The sequence below is a fragment of the Microtus ochrogaster genome, unplaced genomic scaffold (assembly GCF_000317375.1).
Source record: "Microtus ochrogaster isolate Prairie Vole_2 unplaced genomic scaffold, MicOch1.0 UNK2, whole genome shotgun sequence".
Classification (NCBI taxonomy): Eukaryota; Metazoa; Chordata; class Mammalia; order Rodentia; family Cricetidae; genus Microtus; species Microtus ochrogaster.
The window spans coordinates 6618725-6628097 of NW_004949100.1; the positions used below are offsets into that span (position 1 = coordinate 6618725).

The following is a 9373-nucleotide window of genomic DNA, read 5'->3' on the forward strand; positions in this document are numbered from 1 at the left end:
CCTTGCCTGAAAAATTTAGTGCTAGTCTGTTGTTAATGAGATGTGACAGTAAAGAGGTCAGAGAATACTTCAGTGGTAAAATGTTTCCCCAGCATCCACAAAGCCTCTTAGTTTACACACACACACACACACACACACACACACACACACACACACACACACACACGATAGGATAGTCAAAGTGATTAATTTTAGGCACTATAATCTGAAAAGTAGTGTAAGAGGAAAATTTATTAGTAGTCACACTGGACAAAGGTCTCTAATTCAGAAAAGAAATTGATACTTGAGGTCTTTTTTCACATTTGAGTTCTTCTCTTAAGTTGAGACAGGGTCTCCTGTAGCCCAGACTGACCTCTAACTCTGCATGATACTGAGACTGCTTTTGTATTTCTGTCTCTCTGTTCCCACCTTCCTAGTGCAGAGATTACAGGTGTGTGCCATCTTGATGACTGAGCTCTGTTTTACAGAGGCCTCTTGTTCGTTTGCTGGCTGCCCAGACTCCCGAAATAATCACACAGAAACCATATCATTTAAATCACTGCTTGGCCCATTAGCTCTAGCTCCTTAATTGCTAACTCTTACATCTTAATTTAACCCATTTTTTATTAATCTGCCTATCACCATGAGGCTGTGGTTTACCAGGTAAAGTTCAGATACCTCTCTCTCTCTCTAATTCATAGAGAAAAATAAGCCAATACTGGCAGCTCTTAGCTTTGAAGAAGAAATTTGTGCATCTCAGAGTAATGTATTGCCCTTTCTTGTACCTTTGTTTCCTTTTACTGTATCACTTCCTAGTTAGTTTTTCAAGACTTCCTATATATAATTATTGCTTTTTGAAATATGTCTACCCCATTCCCAAGCCACAGCAGTGAAGGAATCTACTCCTGCATCTTATCGGAGTGACAGAAACCCCTTTCTGTCTAGTGACTCTTCCCTTATTTCCATCTAATGTGTTCACTTAGGAGCTACAGCGAACTCTTGCAAGCATGAGTTTTTCTTCAAACTTGTTACTTGGCTCTCTTCTTCTCAGAGTGAAATTCCCCAGAATTTACAGCCCCTATTGTAAGAGTTCTGGGGTGTAATTTCCCTACTAGGCATGGAGACAGAGAAGGGTTCCTGTGCACTCTTGAGCATCTCCTGTGGTTGAGTCCTACTAATGATTCAACAGTTCTTGCCCCTATTCCCACCGTAACCTGCTGGTTTCTGTTCAAGATGAAAGGGAAGAGACACCTCTCTTTTCATGGTTAATGTCAGTCTCCTGGCTCCATCCTTTATCAGCTGTGTGACCATGGGGAAGCTGTTTAGTCCCCTGTGTCTGTTAGCGCATCAGTTGCGAGGAATTACAGGAAGTAAAGCGCTTGCATCAGTACCTGGCAACAGAGGGGGCTTAAGAATAGTGGTAGCTAGGCTATAATCTCTTCTGTGTCTTTGTAGCACTGAGCATAAACGCAATGAGTGCATTATATAGATACCCCCGGGTTTCTAAAGTCTTACACAAATATTTGTTGAATAACTGCTCTTTCCTTTGTTTGGAATGTGTTTGCACTTACCCCCATGTAGCCAGCAATATGTGTTCCTTGCTTAAACCTCAGCTCTGGGTTTAGTTCTACGGAAGGCCTCTCCTAGTTATGCCATCTCCACTGAAGCAGATCCATCTTCCTGCTGCTAGGTGCCCACAATTCCCACATTGCTAGAACTTCCTGTTCTACTTATTAGCCCGTAAAATGGGTGAGAGCTGCTTGTTCAGAATGGTGTTGATTCACCCACTAATCACCTCATTGGTGTCCTCAGGATCACTGTGCTGTTCTGGGGACTCTCTAGTAAGTACATTGTAATTTTCATACTTAGGAAATCCATCTGAAGTTTCCTAAGGAAAGAGAAATGGTTACGATTCCCTCATGTGGGCCCAAAGAGGGATGCATGGGTTTCCCTTGGACGGGGGAATAGAAGAGATCTCCTGGTAAACTGGGGGAGGTGGTGGGAAAATGGGATCATGAGGAAGAGGGTTAGGTGGGCTGAGCAAGGGAGACGGGTTGGGGGCTGGATGGAGGGGGGAGAATAACTTGATAGGGTTCATCATTTGTTGGGGGCAGGTTAGGAAGAAACCTGGTGCCAGGAAACCTTCCAGGAATCCACAAGTATGGCTCCAAGTAAGAATCCTAGCAAGAGTAGAGAGGGTGCCTGAGCTGGCCATGCACTGTAATCAGACTGGTGACTACCCGAATTGTCATCAGAGAGCTTTTATCTAAGGCTGGAAGTGGATGCAGAGCTCCATGGCCAATCACTAGGCTGAGTTCCTGGAGTCCTCTGGAAGAAAGCAAAGAGGTACTGATTGTAGGAGCCAGGGAGGTCAAGGTCATGACAAGGGACCAGACCCAGACAGCTGACCCAAGTTCATGGGAGCATATTGACTCTGGACCAACAGTTAGAGAGTCTGCAAAGGGCTAACCTAGGCCCTCTGCATGTGTGTTGGTTGGTCTATTTGTAAGGCTCCTAGCGATGAGATCAGGTTTTGTCCCTGGCACTTAACTGGCTTTTGGGAACCTGTTTCCCATCCTGGATTACCTGGCCCAGCCTTGATGCCTGGGGAGGAACTTGGTCCTGCCTCAACTTGAGTACCACATTTTGTTTGTTCAAGCCCATGGGAGGCCTGCCCCTTTCTGAAGGGATTGGTGGAGGAGTGGGTGGAAAAGGGGGTAGATGGGAATGGGGGATGCGGCGAACTCCTCGACCAGCAAGAAAGAACGACCACCACACGAGGATTCTTCTCAGGTCACGCTTTAATTGGAGTGCCCTTGGTTGAAGGAGAGCATGAAGCGAAGGGACCCCAGAGCCTTAAGGCAGCTGCTTATATCGGGAATTGGCACACGGGTCACCCTGTGATTGGCTGCCACCAACAGCTGACACCAGACTGCGTCGGGATAGGGAAGCGGGGGACACGCAGCTCTCAAAGGCTTAGCCAAATATGGGGTTGTTTATTACCAACAAGACAGGATGTCGGTGCCATCTTGTAATGGAGATCTTGTCCGGCTCCCTGCAGGGGGGGTATATGAAAGTAGGGGGAGGGAGGAGCAGGAGAGGAGGAAGGAACATTGTGGTCAGTCTGTAAAATAAATGAAAAAAAATGTTAATAAAATAAAAAGATACCTTCATGTTATGTTACTGTAGTTACAGACTTAGCACTCAGCGATAGCAGGGTCTTGGGGCACAATAAAATAGAAATGTGTTTGAAAACTGTTCTAGGTTGGAGAAGTTTAATGGGCAGGCCCTGTAAATACAATGTCTATATTAAAATACAATATTCGAATATTACCCGCCCTGGAAACAGGTAGGGTAAGCTTCTTAAGACTGTTTCTTCTTGAATACCTCAAGCTATTTTGTATGTTGTTGGAGCACAATAAATGCTTAGGGATTTATTATGAGCACAAATTCACATCAGTAATTAAGAAAGTAGGAAAGCCACAGGGGCACCTGATCAAACTCCATCATGGTGAACAAAAATTATCGCTGGAAAGTTTCAAAATGAGTAAAAAAAGATTTCTGTTTTTGAGCTATTATTTAAAAACCTAAGTGGTGGAGGCAAGAGCAGAGGTGATTCTCTAAGCTCAGACAGAGCATCAGTGGCTGAACAGATTTCCAGGTCCCCTGCCCAAGCAGCAATGGGCCTTTTGTGGTTAAATGATTAAGTCCATTCAGACTTTCTAATGCTCTGGGATGACCAGCTCATTTCAGACCACACCTGACAATTTAATTTACCTCCTCAGTTCTGCCAAATCCCCAGCCTCCTATGGAGACACGCAGGAGTCACTCTGGGATTGGCCAGGTGAACTCTTGAAAATTATATATATTTAGGTTCACTCAGCCATAGAAAATCAGACTCAAATTATCACCAAGTAAGACCAAAATAATTTGGAGCCATCTCTTAGTCATTGTTCCCTTGCTGGGGAGAGACTCCATGACCAAGGCAACTCTTAGGAAGGAAAGCATTTAATTGGGGACTTGCTTATAGTTTCAGGGATTTAGTCCATTGTCGTTATGGTGGGGAGCATGGCTACAGGCAGGCAGACACTGGGGCTGCAGCTGAGATCTATGGTCTGACCCATAGGTGGGGGCAAAGGGGGAGGAGAATGGAGAGTGGGGAGAGGAAGAGGGAGAATGCCTGGGGCTGGCATGAGTTTTTGAAACCTCGAAACCCACCTCTGGGAACATACTTTCTCCAAGAAGGTCACACCTACTCCAACAAGAAAGAAGGAAAAAAAGAAAGAAAGAAAGAAAGAAAGAAAGAAAGAAAGAAAGAAAGAAAGAAAGAGTGACTCCCATAGGCTCATGTATTTGAATGCTTTGTCATCAGACAGTAGCACAATTTGTAAAAAACCAGAAGGATGGAAACAGGTCTGCATAAAAGAGCGAGAGTTACGGTGTTGTGACTGTCATTTGGTGCAAGTGGGCCACTGCAGCCAGGTTACAGAGAACCTCCTTTAAAGCCGAGACCAGCCTGGTCATGATGGTACCCGGAGGATAAAGAACATTTTTCGTGATAAGAGGCAGAGAACTTGGCGTCCGAGACTGCCGGTTCTCCCAGCAGGAGAGCAAGGAGGCCATATTGAGCTTAATCTTCTTTTGAATACTTTATAGGAGAATTTGTATCTACCTGAGAGGCTTAAAGCTGATTGAACACCCTTGAGGTGTTCTCCTGGGCTACAGAACAAGAAGATTTAATTGGGCAAGATAATGGGGTCAATTTTGCTAATTCTTCAACTATTACAGTTTCTTCTCTTTCTCTGTCAGTTTAGGGGTAAATAGAAGCGAAAAAAAAATCAGGTTTACAGACTGGAGTCTTTCCAAGTGATTTCAGTTCCGGGAAAGTGTGACTGGATATCAGAAGGAAACCTCAAGGTACAGAATCTTCACACAGTATTGAAAAAAAAAATTCTTACACATTTCTCACTTAAATGCGAAGACCTACAAATTAACTTTTGTACAATATGTAACCAGTAATTTACCTTTGAGCACATGGACTCTTGAATCAGATTGTCAATTGTCACTATGGAATTTTGGCCCCATGATAAACTACAAAGTTGGTTCATCTCTCATTCTTTTGGATATATAAATAAAGGGATTTGTTTCTGTGTTGCTTACAATAGAAAGAAATTCAAGCGCCCCCATTACCCATCAATAGGCAGTTAATAAAACAATTTCCTATAATCAAGTGGTTTAAGTATAAGATGACTACCACCTGTTACTCATTAATCTCATTAATTCATTCAAATACTTGTCTTGGGTGTCAATGACGTATATTCAAGATGCTTCCATAAAGGACTTGGAGAGAACTGGGTCGGGGGTGGAAGGTGGGGGCTGTGTGTATGTAGTTCTGTTCATGTGGAGGCAGAAGCAGGAGGATTGTTTCTGCCAAGCAGTCAAGGCCAGCCTAGTCAAAATAGTTAGACACAGAAGGGAGGAGGAAGGAGGGGAGGAGGAAAGGGAAGGGATGAGGGGAGGAGAGGGGGAGGGAAGACGGGGAGGGTGAGAGGAGGAGAGCATGGATGAACAGAGACTCTAAGGATGGACAGGCTTTGAAATGAATGGTTCTCATGGAGCTAAAAAATGGGAGAGGAAAGAAGAAGATAACAAGACATTTTCAAATAGTTGGGTTTTTAACATCTAAAGCCAGGCGACAAGCAGCAGAGACTGACTTAGGAAAGGAAGGCCTGAGATGCAGCTTGGGTAGCAGGAGGACGGGCTGCAGGGCGGTTATTCCAGGCAAACAGAACTTAGGAAAGGATGCTGGCACGTCGTACAGTGTACTCATGAATGCTGCAGCCTAAGCAGCTGGCTCCCCTTGAAGCTGGAGATGCTCAGGTGATCAGGTAGGACTTTGCGGGCCACACTGAAGAATTTATGTGGATTCTGCATTGAGTGGATGGAGCGGTTAGAGATCCACACTGCATGCTCAGAGAGATGGCATGCTGGGAACGGATGGATAGAAGAATGGACGCCGGACCACTCATGAAGTCTGAACTCCAAGCTTCAGTGAAAGGATGAAGGCTAGGACCGTGATGCAGGCTTTGAGGATGGAGAGTAGGTATTCATTCAGGTTTTCTTTCACAAGGTAGTGCCGTTCAAACTGGCGGTTTCTAGTCTCTTGATATGAACTTGGTTTAGCTTTGCATAGACCAGTGGTTCTCAACCTTTCTGAAACTTCCATCATTTAATACAGTTCCTCATGTTGTAGTGGCCCACACATTGAAAATTATTTTCATCGCTACTTCATAAACATAATTTGGTAATTGTGAGTGTGTTGTGTAAATACAGTTGTCCCTTGGATACCAAAAGCTGAGGCTGTTCAAGTCCCTTGTATCAAAGGCAGAAATTGCATGAAACTTCTTACACACATCCTGCAATATACTTTAACTTGTCTCTACCTTGCTTACATATACCACAAAATACAATGTAAATGCTATGTAAATACTTGTTAGCTGTACTACACAGTCAGGAACAGAAAAGCCTGGAGCTGGGGCTGGAGCTGGAGCTGGAGCTCACGGGTAGAGTGATTGTGGAGCCTGGGTAAGGACCCAGGTTCTACTTGTAGCGCTGGGAAATAACCAATGACCTGCACATGATTTGCTCTTGTGCATTTCTCTGCCACCCACTTTGGAACCGCAGTTGGCTGCATGCAAAAACCGAGGGTCTAGTAGCCTACTACTTAATGGGGTGGCCCTGCTGCATAAGTCATTTCCACAAATCTAGAGGGCTCCCATATGGAAAATATCACCCCAGCTGGAGTTTGGGGCTCCTTCTGTCTCCAGTGTCAAAAAGGTAGTATTGCCCACTTCAGAGAAATTTGTCTAGACCTGTCTTCTTAATGAGAAGCAGATAAAATGCATCACGGTATGTCAATCAAAGCAGACAGGGAGGTGGAACTGGCCAGGGGACAGACTGCATGAATAACGATGGGTTAATTGGCAAACACACTGCCGTAGTAAGTGCTCCAAAGAAGGAAGGAATCCAGTATTTCCCTGTCTATCTCTGTTGCACTGGTTATGCTGGAGGGACTTCATGATGCCAAGATTCTCCAGGGCCTGGATTCCTCGTTTGTCAATCAGCCCTTTCCAGGCACTTTCTCTGTTAAGCACTAGGGGAAAGGTTGGGAAGCACCAGACGGTCAGGTGTTTAGTAATCGCCGCCTTGTTTCCTAATTGGGAAACAGCAACAGCCTTTGAGAAAATCCTTCGCTCCTTGGGCACTTCAAGAACCAGGAGTTGAGGGAGGGAGGGGGAGCATCCATGTTAGTCGAAGTTGTTGTGACATAATATACACGGTGTGAAACAGAAGTGTGAATGGAGACAGCATGCCAACTTGCTTAGCAATTGTCGGGTTGCCTTCTAGCAGTGGATGCTGAATGATATTCAGTGTATGTTTTGCAACTAGTATAGAGTATGATCTGAAGTACTCCTACACCTATGTTTGTGCCCAGGGCATAGAGAACGTATAGAAAAGGGACAGGTGCTTTGTTGTTGTTGTTAGCTTGTTTTTACTTTTTAAGATAGGTCTTGCTAAGTAGCCCAGGCTAGCATTGAACTCATAGTCTTTGCTTTCTACTTTATTTCTCATTGTTGTTATTTGTACACATATTACGGGTGTGGATGGGCTTGAGTGTCATAGAGCACACGTGGAGATCCAAGGACGTCATTGCCAAGGCTGTTCCCGCCTTCCACCACATACATAGATTCTAGGGATAAAACTGAGGTAACTAGGGTTCATCAGGCTGGGACAGCAAGTACCTTCTAATCTATCTCACTCGACCACAATTCTTCTTCAGCTCTCCCCAGTTCTGCTGTTACAGACACGAGCCCCTGTGTCTGGCTATGGAGGGGGTCACATAGGGAAAACTCTTTTCTGAGTTATATCCCCTCTGGAGGTCCATGTGAAGGAACAGATAAGAAGGACATAAAATTGTGCATGCTCAGGGATGTTTTGTCGATCCAGAGACCCTATTGTACGTTTATGTTGTGAAAGCCTAGTTGATGACAGTGACTTCGACCACTGGCGTTGATTGTTTTTGAGTTCCATCTTTGCTTGGTTTCACTGTACCACTTGCCAGCTCTCTACCTTCAAGCACTGGCCCGTGAAGGTAGCTAACTCTGCTGATGTCCAAGCTTGCTTTTTAGGGGAAAAAAACATTGCCCCTCCTGAAGATGTGTTCAATAATAATGAAATACTCTCTCTGAAAAGTAGACAGAAATGTTAGCACATGCCGATGTAGTTTTGGCTTCGTGCAATTCAAGGACCACTGAATATTTGCATCAGCACTGAACATGCAGACTCTGGGTAGTCTTTGGGAGGCTTTTTTTGTTCTAATATGTATTTTTAGCATGTGAGAAATAGCAACCTTCCATATAAAACAGATGTGAGCCTTGCACAGAATCAACAGACGTGGCCTTGTGAAGCAACATGGAAACAGCAAGAGAGTATTGCAGCTAAAAGTTATTCTCCGCAATGCCAACAAGTCAAGTGAGAAGAATGCTCTTTGCAAGCAAAAATATTGATTCATTAAGAAATGTGTTGACATCTGCTCTGCTTGCTACTGGCTGGGAAACCCAGTGTCCCCAGATTGCCATCATGGATAGCACCATTGCTGTAAACCTTTTGACAACACGGAGTAAAGAAAACTTGAGAATGTGTTTTCTGCCGTGAGCATCTCTTTAACCCCTGCCATGGTCTTTGTTGGGACAAAGAGAATCAACGCAAGCCAGAAGATTCAGGAGATTTCTCTGAATAAATGTAGTGGCTATAGAGATGGAGTTGTCCACCAAGGCTTCCAGTCTCTTTTCAGTACTTACTTGCTTGAAACAGCCAAAGTATCTTCAGGAAAAGACTTGTGATTGTTTAGCATCTTTTAAATGTTTGTGCTTCAAGTTCTACCAAGCAGAGATGTGAGCGCTGGACTTTACAGGTGCTACAGAGCAGTTCTGAAACCACATCAACGCTCAGGTAGCCAAACAAACACACAACTCAGAAGACAAGATCAAAGAGTTGCTGTCTTCAAGGTCAGTGAATTCAGACACTCTGAATGCCATCTACTTCAGTGGAAACTGGGAGAAGCCGTTTAAAAAAGAGAACACTCAGGAGATGCCTTTCAAAGCCACCAAGAATGAGGATAAACATGTGCAGAGAAGGTTTAAGAAGTCTACCATTAAGATTTCCTATGAGAGAAATATTACCCAAGGTTCTGTAGCTTCCCTGATGTGGGAGTGATTTCTTATTAATAAAGAAACTGCCTAGGCCCATTTGATAGACCCACCCTTAGGTGGGTGGAGTAAACAGAACAGAATGCTGGGAGAAAGAAGCTGAGTCAGGGAGTCGCCATGATTCT

The 9373-nt window shown here is 44.3% G+C and overlaps 1 pseudogene; it reads left to right on the forward strand.

The window, feature by feature from the left end:
• Positions 1-9373, forward strand: part of LOC101997679 — a 43190-nt pseudogene that overhangs the window by 33145 nt on the left and 672 nt on the right.